Below are 16,078 nucleotides of genomic sequence, written 5' to 3'. Positions count from 1 at the left end.
TGTCTGGGACCCCGGGGCTTTGGTGGGGTGTTGCAGGACAGGGCAGAGCAGAGCAGAGCAGAGAAGGTGCCTCGGGTCACAGGGCTCCCTGGACGGGGGAGCACCCGGCCTCCCCCCACCTGGCCCCCTGGCCCAGCCCGGCTGTCGGAAGACGCCTGCCCCGTTCATCTCCATAGGCGCGCTGCCTGGGGTGACCATATTTCCTCAAAGGGCAAACGGGACACGCCCTGGGGCTAGCCCAAGGCCCCCCCCACCCTATCGCTCAGAGCTGGCCTGAGCCCTGCACTCCCCCAACCCAGGACTGGCGTCAGCCCCTCCCCCACCCCCATGCCTCCCATGCGGGCTGGCCCGACCCGCACCCGGGTCACTCACCGAGGCTGCAGCCCCGGATCCGCACACGGGGTCACGGAGCCGGAGCCGGAGGGTTGGAGACCGGACCCGCCCTCATCATTTGTGTGAATTTGTAGCTGAATTGACGGGGCCGAGCCTCCCCCCGGGCCTCCCCGCGCTTCAAAACTGAAAGTACCAAAGTAGCTGAAAGTGAAAGTCCCGGTCCGTGGTCCCGGCTGGGTGGGGCGGAGCAAATTGCTCTGAAAGTCCCAGCCCCCCCCAGGGCTCGGAGCTGGCGGGGTTGGGCCTGGCGGGGGCAGTTCGGTGGGGGAGCCAGTGTCGGGGTGTCAATGCCCCCCCCGCTGTTCCTGCCCCCCCCCGCTGTTCCTGCCCCCCAGGGATCGCTGGGCTCTCAGTAATTCCCCCGCCCAGCCCCGTCCCCACAGCCCTGTCCGGCGGGGGAAACGAAGCAGCAGCAGCGAAAAGCACCAGCCAGGTCACCCCCCCGCCCCGCCCCGGGGGGAGGCGGAATGAGGAAGGACAATGAGGCGTCTTTGTGGCACCTCAGAGACTAACAGATTGCGAGGTGAGGTGGGTTTTAGCTTCTGCTCAAATAAATGTGTTAGTCTCTAAGGTGCCACCAGGGTTGTTTCTGCTGATACAGACTAACCCGGCTGCCCCTCTGAAACCTGTCAGAATGGGGAAGGGGGCCGATGCTGCGGGGGGAGGGGAGCTGAAATCCGGAGTGACTGAGTGGGACCGGGGTGGGAACCAGGAGCGGATCAAGGGGGAGGGGCAGAGGGGGGGGTGACTCAGGAACTGCCGGGCTGTAGCTGGCTCGGCTCCTGCAGGCGCTCAGGGGGGCAGAGCCGGGGCGGGGGGGTCAGGGAGGGCAGCAGCAGCTCTGGGACTCGCAGCGCCCCCCCCCCGGGAGCAGAGCTGGGGCGAGGAGGGGCCCTTGGTGCAAAGTCACTTTCCTGCCCGGCCCCGGCCCTTTCCCCGGGTCTCTCCCCTCCGCTGCAGGCTCCGGCTCAGGGGCTGGTGTCGGCAGAGCCCGGGGCTGCCCCAGGGGCTGGTTCCAGCCCCCGGCGTGTGTCCCCCCCCCCCGCGGGAGCGCCATGGCCAAGTCTGAGGGTCGGTGAAAGCTGCGGGGGGCTCAGGGCTGGGGCTGGAGGCTGCGGGAAGCGGCGGGTCCGTCCCTGTTACGCTGTCACCAGCAGCCCTGGGCCCTGACCCAAGGGGCTGGATTTTTATAAATCACATGAGTTCCCCTCCCGCCAGCCCTGCTCCTTCCGGAACAGGGAGCAGGCGGGGGAGCAGAGCCCAGATCTGGGGCCGTGTCCTTGTTGCTCAGCACAGATGCTCCCAGCCACCAACACCCTCTGCAACGCCCCCCCCCCCATCTCCCCAGCAGCCCTTAGTCACAGCAGCACCCCCTGATGTGTGAAATGGGAGGGTTTGCAGGGTCAGGCCCTCGTTGGCTCTCATATATTATTGCTCCATATTTCATACAGGGGAAGGCGGGATCCAGGAAGGGGGTCTGATCGGAGGGGGTGGGGGAGGGGGCGAGACTTCAGCACTGAAGCCCAGGTGGGGAAAGGGCTGAGATCCAGGCAGCTGAAGCTGGCCAGTGTGTCAGGAACTGCTTCACATCGGAATTTGCTACCAGGAGCCAAAACCGAAACTCACATGAAGACTGGAGCCTAAGCCCTGGTCTACACTACGAGTTTTGGTAGAATTTAGCAGTGTTACATTGATTAACCCTGCACCCATCCACACAATGAAGCCATTTTTGTCGACTTAATGGGCTCTTAAAATCGATTTCTGTACTCCTCCCGGATGAGGAGATTAGCGCTGAAATCGACATCGCCGGGTCGAATTTGGGTTAGTGGATGCAATTCGATGGTATTGGCCTCCGGGAGCTATCCCACAGTGCTCCATTGTGACCGCTCTGGAGAGCACTCTGAACTCGGATGCACTGGCTAGGTAGACAGGAAAAGCTCCACGAACTTTTGAATTTCATTTCCTGTTTGGCCAGTGTGCGGAGCTCATCAGCAGAGGTGACGATGGAGTCCCAGAATCGCAAAAGAGCTCCAGCATGGACCGAACGGGAGGTACTGGATCTGATCGCTGTATGGGGAGAAGAATCCATGCAGGCAGAACTCCATTCCAAAAGACGAAATGCCAATATATTTGAAAAAAATCTCCTAGGGCATGAAAGACAGAGGCTATCACAGGGACTTGCAGCAGTGCTGCGTGAAACTTAAGGAGCTTAGGCAAGCCGACCAAAAAACCCAAGAGGCAAACACCCACTCGGGGTCAGAGCCCCAGACATGCCGCTTCTATGATGAGCGGCATGCCATTCTAGGGGGTGCCCTTACCACTGCCCCACCCCTGTACATGGACTCCTGCAAGGAGGGAGTCTCACGCAACAGGGATGAGCATTTTGGGGACGAGGAAGATGAGGAGGAGGGAGAGGCTGAAGATACCGCACACCAGGCAAGCAGAGAAACTTCTCCCCGACAGCCAGGAACTGTTTATCACCCTGGATCCAATACCCTCCCAACCGTCCCAACCCGGGCTCCCAGATCTTGAAGGCGGAGAAGGCAGCTCTGGTGAGTGTACCTTTGTAAATATAATTCACGGTTTAAAAGCAAGCGTTTTTAATGATTAATTTTCCCTTAAGACTTGGGATGCATTCGCGGCCAGTACAGCTACTGGAAAAGTCTGTTAACGTGTCTGGGGATGGAGTGGAAATCCTCCAGGGACATCTCAATGAAGCTGTCCTGGAGGTACTCCCAAAGCCTTTGCAAAAGGTTTCTGGGGAGGGCAGCCTTGTTGCATCCTGTATAGTAGGACACTTTACCATGGCAGGCCAGTAGCAAGTAGTCTGGAATCATTGCATAAGAAAGCATGGCAGCGTGTGGTCCCGGTGTTTGCTGGCATTCAAGCAACATCCGTTCTTTATCTCTCTGTGTTATCCTCAGGAGAGTGATATCATTCATGGTCACCTGGTTGAAATAGGGGAATTTTATTCAGGGGATATTCAGAGGTGGCCATTCCTGTTGGGCCATTTGCCTGTGGCTGAAAAGAAATCATTCCCGCTGTTAGCCACGCGGTGAGGGGAGGGGTGAAGCCATCATCCCAGAGAATTGGGTGTAGGGGGGGTTTAGTTGGGCTTGTGCTGCACGTTAACCCGAAAACATCAGCCCCTCCTTTTAAATGGCCAATGTGTCTTTTTCAATTTTAATCTCCCTTTTTTTCCTCTGGCAGCTGCAAATGTTTCAACGCTGCCACTATCATCTCCGTCCCAGAGGCTAGCGCAGATAAGCGATAAGGCGAAAAAAACGCACTCACAATGAAATGTTCTCTGAGCTTATGCTGTCCTCCCAAACTGAAAGAGGCCAGCAGAATGCGTGGAGGCAGACAGAGGAATCCTATTGCAGCAAAGCCATCCACTATGACCTGCACATTTCCCAGGGTCACTACCCTTGATAGCAGCAGCTCAGTGATTGCATTGACTACTTGGATCACGGCAGCCCCCACAGTAGTTTTACCCACACCAAATTGATTCCCGACTCACCGATAGCTATCTGGTGTTGCAAGCTTCCAGAGGGCTATCGCCACTTGCTTCTCAACTGTGAGGGTTGCTTTCATCTTGGTATTCTTGCACATCAGGGCAGGGGAAAGCAAGTCACAAAGTTCCATGAAAGTGCCCTTATGCATGCGAAAGTTTCGCAGCCACTGGGAATCATCCCAGACCTGCAACACTATGTGGTCTCACCAGTCTGTGTTTGTTTCACGGGCCCAGAATCGGCGTTCCATGGCATGAGGCTGCCCCATTGCCACCAGGATGTCCAAATTGCCGGGGCCCGTGCTTTGAGAGAAGTCTGTGTCCATGTCCTCATCACTCTCATCACCGCGCTGCCGTCGCCTCCTCGCCTGCTTTTGCAGGTTCTGGTTTTTCATATACTGCAGGATAATGCGCAAGGTGTTTACAATGCTCATAATTGCCACGGTGATCTGAGCAGGATCCATGCCTGCCGTGGTATGGCGTCTGCAGGAGAGCAGAGTGGCAGCGGAAGTGGTCGTTCAGTGACAATGGTTTGCAGACCTACTGCACCGTCTGCTGCCAGGACACAACAGCTGAGCAGGCTGCACGCTAGCCGTGTTATGGTGAGACAAGAGCAGCCGAGCAGAGTTGCAGCGGAAGTGGCCCTGTGGGACCACCAGGAGAGCAGAGTGGCAGCGGAAGCGGTGGCTGACAACCTGCGAGGTGGATTCATGAGAGCAGGAGAGCAGAGCTGCAGCGGAAGCGGGAGCCCATGAGAGACAACAGGGAGAAATTTGCTATCAAGACAAGAGCTGGAGAGCAGAGTGGCAGCGGAAGCGGTGGTTCGATGACGACAGTTAGCAGTGCAACTGCACCGTCTGCTGAAAGCAGTATGGCGCCCGCACAGAAAAAAGGGGTGAAACGATTGTCTGCCGTTGCTTTCACGGAGGGAGGGGCGACTGACGACATGTACCCAAAACCACCCGCCAGAATGTTTTTGCCCCATCAGGCATTGGGAGCTTAACTCAGAATTCCAATGGGCGGCGGAGACTGCGGGAACTGTGGGATAGCTACCCACAGTGCAATGCTCCGGAAGTCGACTCTAGCCTCGGTACTGTGGACGCACTCTGCGCACTTAATGCGCTTAGTGGGGACACACACAATCGACTGTATACAATCGCTTTCTAAAAATCGACTTCTATAAATTCGACCTAATTTCATAGTGTGGACATACCCTCACTTTAAAGCAAAGTGAAAGCTGAGATCCCGGAGAACACGGCAGGTGCTTCGCAGGAGAAGTGCCAGCACTTTCCGGCTGTCCCTGAGCCCTGTCAGTGAGCACAGAGGCTTGGGCCTGATCTTAACGTGACACTTCGGTCTCCCTGGCTTCTGTGCTGCCGTGCTGTAGCTGCGCTGCTGAAGCCCCTGTAGTGTAGACACGGCCTGCGAGTTCCTGGGGCAGAGAAGCAGCTCAATGAACAAGGGACTTGAAGCAGAAATTTGGGACAGTTCAGGCCAAACTGAGGGTGTCAGTGAGTCTGGCCCCTGTGGGGAGGGAATTCAGGCCATTTCCCTCCCTTCCTTCTGCAACCCTGCACAGGGCCCTAACATCAGCCCATGTCCTCCCCTCTCTCCTGGGGTGACTTTTGTCGTTCAGTTGCAAGTGTAGCCTAAGCTACAGCCCCTGAACTCTGCCTTGCCCGCAGTGAGGGCACTCTGCAGGCAGGCCGTACAGCGCAGGCTGGCACTGCGTGATGGCACAGCTGAGATTCAATTCCATGCAGAGAACGACATTAAAAAAAAGTTCCGGTGGCGAAGTCAAGCATGTAAACACTGTGAAATGCCAGAATTAAGGTGCCTGAACAGCCAGATCACCAGTATCAAGAGTCGACAGCTCAGGTTAGAGCATCATAGGCAGGATTTTTAGTGCAGTCACAGTAGCTTTATTTCTCTGTGGGCTCCATGGGAGTGTTGACATTGACTTAGACAGAAGCAAGATCAAGCCCTATATAGGCAACCTGGGGGCTTGGGGCCAACTGCTAGAAAGGTCCAGGTGCTGCACCTTGGTTTCTGCTGCATTGTTTTCCCAGAAGCCACTGGTGTCCAGACTTTTTGGCTTACTCTGACAAGCTACAGTTGATCTCATTTTGAAGGTACAGCCTGAGTGTCTCCGTTTTGATGGCACAGTCTGGGGACACACATTGTCAGGCTGTAGGAGGATTCGGGTTTTATCTTTGACCCCTGCCCCTCGTAGTTTATGCAGCTGTAGCCATGGATCTCAGCATGCTCAGAGCTGCACACCTCAGGGGGGCATGGGAAGGAAATGGCTTGGGGACGTTCCCCTCTGGGAGCCCCATGACCCGCTCCTGGGGGCACGCAGATCCCAGAGCTCTTCGGCTTGGTTGGAGGAATTTATGGTGTCTGTCATGACTCGGAAAGCTGCACATCTCTTCAGATACCCACTAAGAGCATCCCGACTGCAAACAGCAAGCGTTGCTGATGTCTGGCTCACAGGCCAGAGAGCCCATCTAGTGGGTTGTAAAGAATGAGACATGGGAGGAGCACAGACATGAGGAGAAGTTCATACCAGGGTGGTTTGAGCAGGGGTTCACGGGCGCACTGACACCCACAAAAACCCTGCAGTGGTCTCTTCTGTCCCACAGGGCTGGGCCTGGCTCCCTGCTGTGGGTGTTGTGACCTGGGGGTTCTGACTACTTGCAGCAACACCTTCCACCTCTGCACTGTGACCCTAAACCCAGCCTGATGGAAAGGGGCAATGGGGGGAGCGGCTGTAGAGTGAGCCTGTCCCACACTCAGCCTGCAATGGGGAGTCAGGCACAGCCCCATGGGACAGGACACGGCACTGCAGGATGAGTGTGGGCTGGGCTCACTCTCCAGCCCCCTGCCCTCTGGCCTCCCCTTGGCATTTGGCGGGGATTGGGGCTGCGGTGCTGAGGCAGCAGGTGCTGCTGTGGCTGGTCTATGCCCCCTCAGTGGGCTGAGGAGGAGGAGGAAGGGGCAGTGGCAGGGAAGAGCAACCCATTGAATCGGGAGGCTCCCTCCACCACTGGCTCACACAGACAAATGTTTCCCTGGGACTCCACAGCTCCAAACTGGTGGGGGTCCTTTAACTTCCTCGATACACGCTGTGCAAGCAGAAGGGGGGGGGGGGTGACTCCACGTTCTCCAACCTACTTCAAGCCGCTGCTTGATACGGGATCCTCGCAGGGAGCAGGGCCGGCACTCCCCAGTGGGGCTGGCCAGAGTCTGACTCCGAGCTCTTCAGCTGTAAGACTCAGAACTGACCCATGCAGAATTTGCACTTTCAGAAGTGGGACAAAGAGCTAAAGTGAGGTACCCACATTACAAACAAAGGAGGCTTCAAATTGCAAGTGAGATGGAATCTGCCCCTTGGTGAATCCGAGGTGCTCTCGACCTTCAGCTCCTTAGTGCCAGATGGTGACCAGCCACTGCAAAGGGGTGAAGAGTGGAGGGAAGGTTTCAGAGCCTTTCCCACCACGTGACACCTTCTGTGCAGGGGCCAGTCACACGAGCGTTCCTGGTGCTCAGGCAAGCACACAAGCTGAAACCCCATGGCAGTGGGGAGGACTTGGGGCCACAGCAATTGTTGCACTGCAGAGCTGGCCGGCCATGATGGCGGTGGGTGGGAGGGGGGGCACACTGCAGCATCTCAGACACTTCTGTGACTGGGGGAGATCCAGGAGGCAATATCTCCTGCAGCCCCTTGGGCTGGTGCGGCTGTGCACCACCCCCAGGACAGCCATTGATTCACTGCTACTGTTGTCTCTTAGTGCGCCCAAGAGGACTCCAGCCTTAGGAAGAGGGCACCAGGGAATCCAGGGTTATTTCAGATCATTCAAGAGAGCTGGAGCTGAATGAAAGAAGTCTCTGTCATATCCCTGCTTAAAGATTTTATTATTTCCCTTTCATTTTCTCTTATTACAGAGCTAATTTTTCTTGGAAACTAGCTGTGATCACATGAAAGACCTGACAGAAACCATTTCTGGTTCTGTGAGTTGAGTTTGCCACAATTAAAACTGAAATCACCACCTGCCAACCGGGAATGGGATAGGCCGTGAACATTTGACTCTCAAGTAATAAAGCAGGGAAGTTTTACCATAAAGTCACTCTTATCAGTTCCAGTTGCATTGCTCACTATTTACTTGCTGACATTTTCATTTCTACGGTGAAACAGGTGAATTTACTTAGCTGGTCCTTTTCCCAGAAATACCAATGCAAACTAGACAGAACTGGTGTCTAAGATTGCAGGCAATAGGATACCCTAAAGGCTACATGGCATTGTGGTTGTTACAGGCCAGCCCACTGAGCCGTTGTACAGTCACTCATCTGTTGTGAGTGAACTGAATTACTGGGTCTCCTATACTTCTGAGCCAATTGGCTCTGGGCAGAGTCTAGTCACTATATCCAGCCCTGGGACTCTAGGGCTCACTCCTGGGCTCAGACCATTTATCTACTGTCCTCCCTTAGGATGTGGGGGATCTGTCAGCAGCTTCCTAAGACTCTGAAACCAGCGTTTGAGCCCCTCTAGCCTCCACGTCACTTACACACCCGCCCTCAGAACTCCCCCTAGGCTGTGGGCACCCCGGACTTACACGTTAACCATTTCAGAAACAATGTGGAGGGGAAGCAAGGCACACAGGCTTAGCCAAGGAATTTCTTAACCACGGAGTCTTTATTCATAAAGCACAGTTGAGTAATATAACCAGTCCAGAGATGCGCCCTCCTGTAGTCTGAGTTCACCCCTTCTTGTACGTCTGTGGTTTGTCAGTGTTTCAGGCTGGCCAATGTTGCCCCTGCCCTCCTTCTCCTTCTTTCATGTGGCAATGGTCAGCCCCCTTGCAGAGAAGACCCCCCACCCCTGAATAGGGCCATTGTGTCTGTGCAATGTGCTTGATCTGCCCACCAGGGCCATCCTTAGGATTTATGGGCCCTATGCAATATTATTAAACTGGTGCCCCTAAACCGGCACATTCGGCTCTGTGAATACGGCCCCGGCCTTCTGCCTTGGAAGGAGACTGCCGCGTGCACTGGGTGTGCAGGACCAGACCCGCTCTTGCCTGCTGTCCCGGTCATAGGCGCGGACTCCTGGGCTGGAGCATTCACAGGGAATTTTAGTGGGTGTGGAGCACCCACCAGCGCAAAGCTCCCCTCTTCTGCCTCCCTTCCCCAACACCTCTTGCGTGCTGGCAGCCCCACACTTACCAACTCCTCCCCCCCCCCAATGTTTCCAGAGCACCGTGAACAGCTGATTCACATGTTCAAGCTCTGTGAGGGAGGGGGGAGGAGGCGGGGCGGGGGTGGAGCAGGGGCAGGGGTTTGGGGGAAGGAGTGGAGGGGGCGGGGCCTGGAGTGGAGTGGGGGGGTCAAGCATCCCCTGGCAAGATGAGAAGTCAGCCCCTATGGTCCTAGTGGTGCCCCAAATTTTCAGGTGCCCTACACAGCCGCGTATGCTGCATATGCCTAAGGATGGCCCTGCTCCCCACTGGTCAATCTGTGTACTTCCTAACAGCCACTCATGCTTGTCCCCCAGCTTCTGTATAGAAATTCTTCTACTCCATAGAGATGGGTCAGTAGCTTTGAGTCATTCAAAGTTGATGGCCCCAGACTGCAGCCTTGATTGATCTCAGCGATGGTCCTTCAATGCAGTATCAAATGGCTTTCCCAGGCAGGGTAGCCTTCAGGAAGGCAGCACTATAAACTGCCCCAGGAAAGTCCAAACTAGTAGAGTTTGAAAGTTAACCCTTCAGCACACAGTGATCTTTCTGTAGTTAATAAATCAGTTTTATATTTTTTCTAAAACAGTGTGTTTTGGTTGAAGTGCTTGGGAAATCTCAGGTCAGTTTACAAAGGCTAGTTAGTGTGTGTCCTGTCCACATCAAGGGGGGACGGACTGGGTGAAATGAACTGACACTGGCCAGGCTTCTGTGCAAGATGGTAAAGTTCTGGGGTGCAAGGCTGAGGAGCTGCGTCAATCAGCTGGAGCCTCTCTATTGTTGGTTCATGAGTTGCTCGCAAAAGCATTCGTGTAACTCGGTTGGGTGAGTCCCTGCCGGTGGATGGCAGAGTAAGGGCAGCACCTGCCAGAGCTTTGTAGCTTCTCATCGGCATCACGGTGTGAGGGGCAGCTCAGGTTGGTGGGACAGAGGGCTCAGCAGTCTCATAGTCTGGGGACCCCATCACAGTGATTAACACGCCCATCTGAGTGGTGGGAGACACAGGGTTCAAATACTTCCTGGTAGGGAGGTGGGACTGAATTTGGTTCCCCATATTCCAGCGCAGTGCTTTAACCACTGGGATAGACGTGATAAGGTGGGCACCACTATCTCTTCCATTGGACAACTGCTTGAATGGGACCCAATCTGGTAGGCATGCTGGGAGGATCAGGCCCCATATGTGAAATTGGCAGCTGAATGCCAATCTTCCCTGGTCCATGACTCACTTGGGGGCTTAGGTGGGAGATAGGCATCTCACGCTCCTAGAATGGGGCAGCAGTGTACACGGCCAGAGGCAGAAACACAGGTGCCAAGGGAACTTGTACCCTGAAAACAGGACATGCATCTTCCCCTTTCTGAACCCCAGCGCCTGCACCCTGTCCCTGATTTCGCCCATCTGCCCCTCTCCTTCCCTCCCTCGTGCTCCCTGTTTCACTCTCCTCTGGACTCCTTTTGGCTCCTACACAAATTCTGCCCATCCCACCCCTCTCATTTTCCTGTGTTAGCCCCCTTTTATTGCAGGAAGCAGATTTTTGTCTCAAATGAGGGCAGAGTGAGGGCAGTGGCTTCAGGGGATGATTTATTATTATTATTCAAAGACTTTTATTCAATTAATCTTGAAAAGACTTTGGATTCTTAAAGATTCAATCGTGATCATAGGTGCTTCTCAGCTTCTAGGACAGTGATGGAGTCATAACAGAGGATTCCTCTTAGGGTGTGCATGGGAGGGCTGCTCCCTGGACAATGACAGACCACATATAGCAAGGGAGGGAGATAGAGCCTGCATCTGCACTGCCAGATTCTGTTTCCTACTGGTCCCTTGATGTTCAAGCCCCCACCCCCCACTATCCCGGGGTCCCACATTCTTACAAGGAACCCCTTGGGTTAGATGTTAACAGATGTTTTGCTGTGTGTGTGTTCCCTTCGTATGCTGCCCCAGCCTTGTGCAGACAGCTAGCATGGCAGATGTTGAGCGAACCACCCAATGACCACAAATTCCGTTAAGGGACGAAGGAACCAGGCTAGGTTTATTGTCGACAAAGCACGGTAATAGCACCTGGCAGCCTCTATGAGGATACTATGACTTGTATGCCCACCACTATGGATGCAGCTCAGTAAGTGGCGGGACTTTCCACTGCCACCTAGGCCGGCCAAAGATACTCCCTCTGAGACACAGCTTTATACAGTACCGGATTTACCATAGCGCCGGGCCCAAGCTCAGAAGGGGCCCCATGACATTTACTTCCTCCCCTCTCACAGCGCTGCAGAAGCCGAACCTCAGAGCAGCAGGTATCTGGCATGGGAGCTGAGAACCCACGGGGCCCTGGGAACTGTAGTTGCTTGGCCAGCTCCCTGCCAATAGAGCCGGCCCTGGAGCAGGGAAGGAACTACATTTCCCAGCTATCCCTTGGCAGCTATCAACAGGTACGGGAGGGCGGAAGCTGAGACCCCATGCACTGCAGCTGATTGTGAATGGAGAGCTGGCTGCTAGAAGGGGGTGGCACTTTGAATGGGGTACAAGTATGCCCAAGGAGTCAAAGGCTTTTGGCCCAGATATCACTTCCCCAGACTGGATTAGCGATGCTTGTGTGACCTCGCCTGGCAGCCCCCAAAGAAGGAACTGGGTGGACTAAATGGACAGTGCACCTCTCCATCAGAAGCCTAGCAGGGGAGGTATGTGGATCCCACCAGGAGAAGTTAAAATGAAAAGGAAGGGAGGGGAGGCTCTACTAGAAGACCTGGGCAGCTTTAGATACAGCAAAGGAGGATTTCTACGTCTGAGCCATGAAAGCAGAAATTGACTTTTCCTTTCCAGATTCATCTAATAGCGAGAAAAGTAATCTTGCACATGCTTTCCAGATTTGAACACCCTCAAAATTCAGGACTGCTCAAGCTCAATTTTGGCCGCTGTTACTTCATTTCTCCCAAATCAAACATGCTGATCCACTGTAATTTGCTGTAGGAAAAGTAGGATAAAATTGAGCAACAAATGCTGGGGTCTTCCCAGTGCTAACTAGGACTGGAGTTGCTATTTTCGACAGCCATTGCCATTTTTCTTAGTTTTATTTGTTTAAAAAGAAGACCGTGATATTGCATTGGCAAATTCCGCACAGAAATGAAGAGTGGAAGAAAAGAATAACAAAGGCACCTCAACTTTTCCTCATTTATGTAGGACAGTATATGGATCAGCTATCCTCCAGTCACACAAGCTGAAAATTGTTCCACTTGACTGCAGTTCTGCAACCATGCGGGAACCCGTCCTTTCTGTGTTCTGGACATATCCAGAATTCCTGCTGAATTCAGAAGTCCTTGCTTTTGTGACCACATGGGCTGATATTTTCAGCCCTGGTAAGCGAAGTAGGTTTACACTTAGTAATTGGGCGGGAGGCCTCTCAGAAAAAGTTAAGTGGTGTTAGGAGGTGTTGCTTATTCACTAGGTCACGTGAGACCTTCCTGTTACAATAGTAAACCAGTGCAGCACAGAATGCACCTTGCTCCTGGAGTCTAGAACGGGGTCCTTTGCTTCTATACACAGCCCATTAAAGACAATGAAAAGACTCCCACTCACTTCAACAGGCTTTGGACAGAACTGGTTATACACAGGGTCACTCCACTGTCTTCACAGGGTCCTGGTCCCACAGTGGAGGGGGGCCCTGTGAGTTTGTTGCAGAGCTGCTGCTCAGGGATGGGAACCTCCTGGCACCCCAGTCTCCAAAATCATTCAGGCTGCACTTTCTGCATGACTATGTGCTAGCTGAGGGCTGCGTGGGAATTGGTGGCCTCTGCTGCAGGTGATGGGCATCTCAGTTCCTTAAAGCCATGGCCCAGAGGAGGGAAGCGCCTAACTCCAGAGTCTGCAGCTGCCTAGGGCCAGCGCTGAGGATTTAGAGTCCATAGTGCAGCCATTGCAAGGTTCAAGCATGCTCAGCCTTGGAATTGCCACCCCTCCCTTGCTAGCAGCTGCAGCTATCTAAGGCTGACCTCTGGCGATTGGCCCCATAGCTGTAGCCAGAGAAGCTGCAGGTGGCTCTGTGACTACTGGGGGCCATTAAGCTAGGAGCGGATAAAGAAACTGAAGTTAACCTCAAGGAGCAGAGGTCACCTGTAGGAAAGGAATGTCCAGGGGAGCAGGGAAAGAGGAAGCAGATCAGGCTTGCAGGGGAGAATAGCTCCAGCCCAGCTGGCTAGGGAGCATGTCCAAGGTAGAAGGGAAACAAGCATGGGGCGAAGTGGTGGTGGCCAGGCAGTAGACTAGCATGTAGATGGGAGCAGAGGGAGAAAGGCTGGTGACTTGAGGTTCCCAGGGGCTAAGTCCTCACTTTGGGGAAATGATGTTTGCAAGTGGCTTCCTCAAAAGGCAGGATGGGAGCTGAGGGAGGGATTTGTCAGAATTGATCAGGTATCTGCTGGCTGTGAAACTTTATTGAGTTGAGCCCAGAACCACACACAGTGACTGGTGACATGGGGTGGTCCTGCAGACATGGCGATAGAAGGTCTGAATGAGGAAGGAGTCAAGGAGCTACATCTGTGGGGAGTTTCCCCTGATCACTATGAAAGTTCTGCTCACTGTGGACACCGGTAAACCCACCTGGGGACAGCTCAGTGAGAAGAACTGGGGGCTGAGGGAGCTGTGTATGGCAATGCAGATAGCCAGGTAGAGGTGTGTGATCAAAATGGAAAACGTCTCTGAGATTCAGCACCGGCTGCCTGTCACAGGGCGTACTAGGGCAGCAAGGGCACTGCAGAGCAGGCCCACACTGGGAGCCCACAACGACGACATGGGGGCCCACAAATATGTTTGGCGCCAGGGCCCACAAGAGGTTAATCCAGCCCTGTCTTTATACCCCAACACAAACACGTTAGTGCGGCCCCCTGACGTCGCCTTGTACATGTTGGTTCAATTAAAATATTGATTGTATATTGTGATCCTGACCTTAGCTTTTAGGAGAGATCAGGGTGTTCCTGTTGTCCTTGAGGAATGTTTTTGTACCATTCTTGATGTCCGAATGTTTTGGCACTACTTGACATCGGGATGTGTTTGCGTGAGTGCTCTGTGACTAGCACTTCTTAGTCGGATTCTGTGAACAGCTTCTGCCTCCTCTCAGGCCTCGAATACAAGGGCTTATGTCTCGGGATCTCTTCTTACTGCAGGGTGTAAGCGAGCAGTGCGTGGGCAGGAACCCCTCAAATGACCAGAGTCATCACAAAGGAGATATTTCCTATTTTCAGAGGTAGAAACAGTGTATAATCCAGAGGCGCCAACTTTTGGTTTTCCCAGGAGGTGCTCCATCCCTGCTCCGCCCCCAGGCCCCGTTCCCGCTACATCCCCTCCCCCAAGGCCGCACCCTTTCTCCCCATCTTCCCACCCCCACTTTGCCCCTCCCCCAAGGCCTTGCCCTCACTCTGCCTCTTCCCATCCATGCTCTGCCCCCTCCCCGAGGCCGCTCCCACCCGCCGCTTGCTGATCTCTGCCCTCCCCCAAGCCCCTACCAGAGCCCCCCAAACTGGTAAGCAGCATTTTTTCCCCATGACAACTGAGACAGAGCTATCCTAAAACCTGCTGGCCAGCCTGAAGTAGCCTTGAGAAAATGCCTGAGGGGACATTGTAGCTGAACGTAAGGTCTAAGGCAGGAGCATTCGTCACTGGGAGGTGTTGTAGGCTAAGGGTTAGAAAATTACTCTGTGCAACATGTGCCTTAACAAGAGCTGTGAAATATCAGTTACAGAAGAAAAAGTTGAAAAATGAGCCAGCACGACATTAGTTGCTGGGTTTTCTTCAGCTTGACCCTGCTCTGATTGAAAAGTTAACACAATCACAAGATAATTTTTTCTCGATAGTATAAGGTTGTTCCCAATTAAATGCTGACCTGTAAAAGTGGCCTGACTTAAGGGAAAAATCCCCTCCCACGGCGCTGGGACGATTATACCTGTTGAATTCCTTGAGCTCTGTAGAACACAATCATCCGACAGAGAGGAGAAGTTTTCCTTACAGATGTAGATTTTAGACGTCTCCTTTGGATTGTTTATAACCTGATGGGTCTCAGCCTTGGACGTTTGGTCCTTTCAAGAAATGCTGGTCCACATTCAGCACACTGGACTATGTTGAATAACAGCAAAGTAGCAAATTCTGATGGGAAGCAGATTCTGATCCAGAGGAATTGCCTGTGAGCAGCAGCCCAGCGCCTCTGTTCTGCCCCCTGCCTGCAACACCCAGCCTGGGACGGGGGAGAGGGGACCACACTGCAACCCTCCAGGGTCTAGGCTGGGGAATGGGGGTGAAGGACAAACACACACTGGGGGTGGCAGGGGGAGTTCAGACATCAAACGACTGAAGAACACAATATAAATCTTAAAAGAGAACAAACCATGATGTTGGGCTAATTTCCATGATTTCTTTTGGGGCAGGGCAGAAGCTGACTCATGAAAAGCCCCACAGGGGCCACTGAAACAGGGGAGCAACTTTGGCTCAATCTCAGGACTTCAACAGCCTGTGCCAAGGTCTGCACCAGCCCCTGCAGCCACTGAACAGGGGAGTCCCAAACTGCCTCTCCTCTCTCCCTTTGCCAGCACAAGAGTGAATCTGGCCCATTGAGCCAACCAGCTCCTGCCTCAGTTTCCACATCTCTAAAATAATGTTATTTGTATTCCTATTACCATCTATGGAGGACGGGGACCCCATTGTGCTGAGCTCTGCACAAACACTGAGTAAATAGCCTCAAAGAGCTCACGGTATAGAGCCCTGATCCTGCCAGGAGTCAAAGTTTCAATCACGTCAAAGGATCCAATGTGTGTAAAGCTACTTTGCACTGGAGCCTTGGCAGGTTCTGGATCTAGGTTAGGAGAAGCTACAATGGGAGGATGAGAGAAACAAACTGGGGGTGGAGGGGCAGGGGAGGATGAGGTAACAGGAAATCTCTCCTACAGAGGGTCTTTCTTAAGA

The 16,078-nt window shown here is 53.8% G+C and overlaps 2 protein-coding genes across 5 annotated transcripts in view; both read right to left on the bottom strand.

Moving 5' to 3' along the window:
- Window positions 1-651, bottom strand: part of LOC140898041 (butyrophilin subfamily 1 member A1-like) — a 317,607-nt gene extending 316,956 nt beyond the window's left edge. For 2 of the 4 annotated variants that reach the window (XM_073311455.1, XM_073311457.1), the window contains exon 1: window positions 373-646. The gene's annotated coding sequence lies outside the window, so the exon portion shown is untranslated. Of the gene's footprint in view, window positions 1-372 lie in introns of all 4 variants that reach the window. The other 2 variants (XM_073311458.1, XM_073311454.1) reach the window with 2 other exon arrangements.
- The window catches only part of LOC140898051 (butyrophilin subfamily 1 member A1-like), a 179,779-nt gene that overhangs the window by 44,758 nt on the left and 118,943 nt on the right, over window positions 1-16,078 (bottom strand). The gene's annotated exons all lie outside the window — the stretch shown is intronic.

This window comes from Lepidochelys kempii, chromosome 14 (assembly GCF_965140265.1).
Source record: "Lepidochelys kempii isolate rLepKem1 chromosome 14, rLepKem1.hap2, whole genome shotgun sequence".
NCBI classification, from domain to species: Eukaryota; Metazoa; Chordata; order Testudines; family Cheloniidae; genus Lepidochelys; species Lepidochelys kempii.
This window is presented reverse-complemented; position numbering and strand designations above follow the sequence as displayed.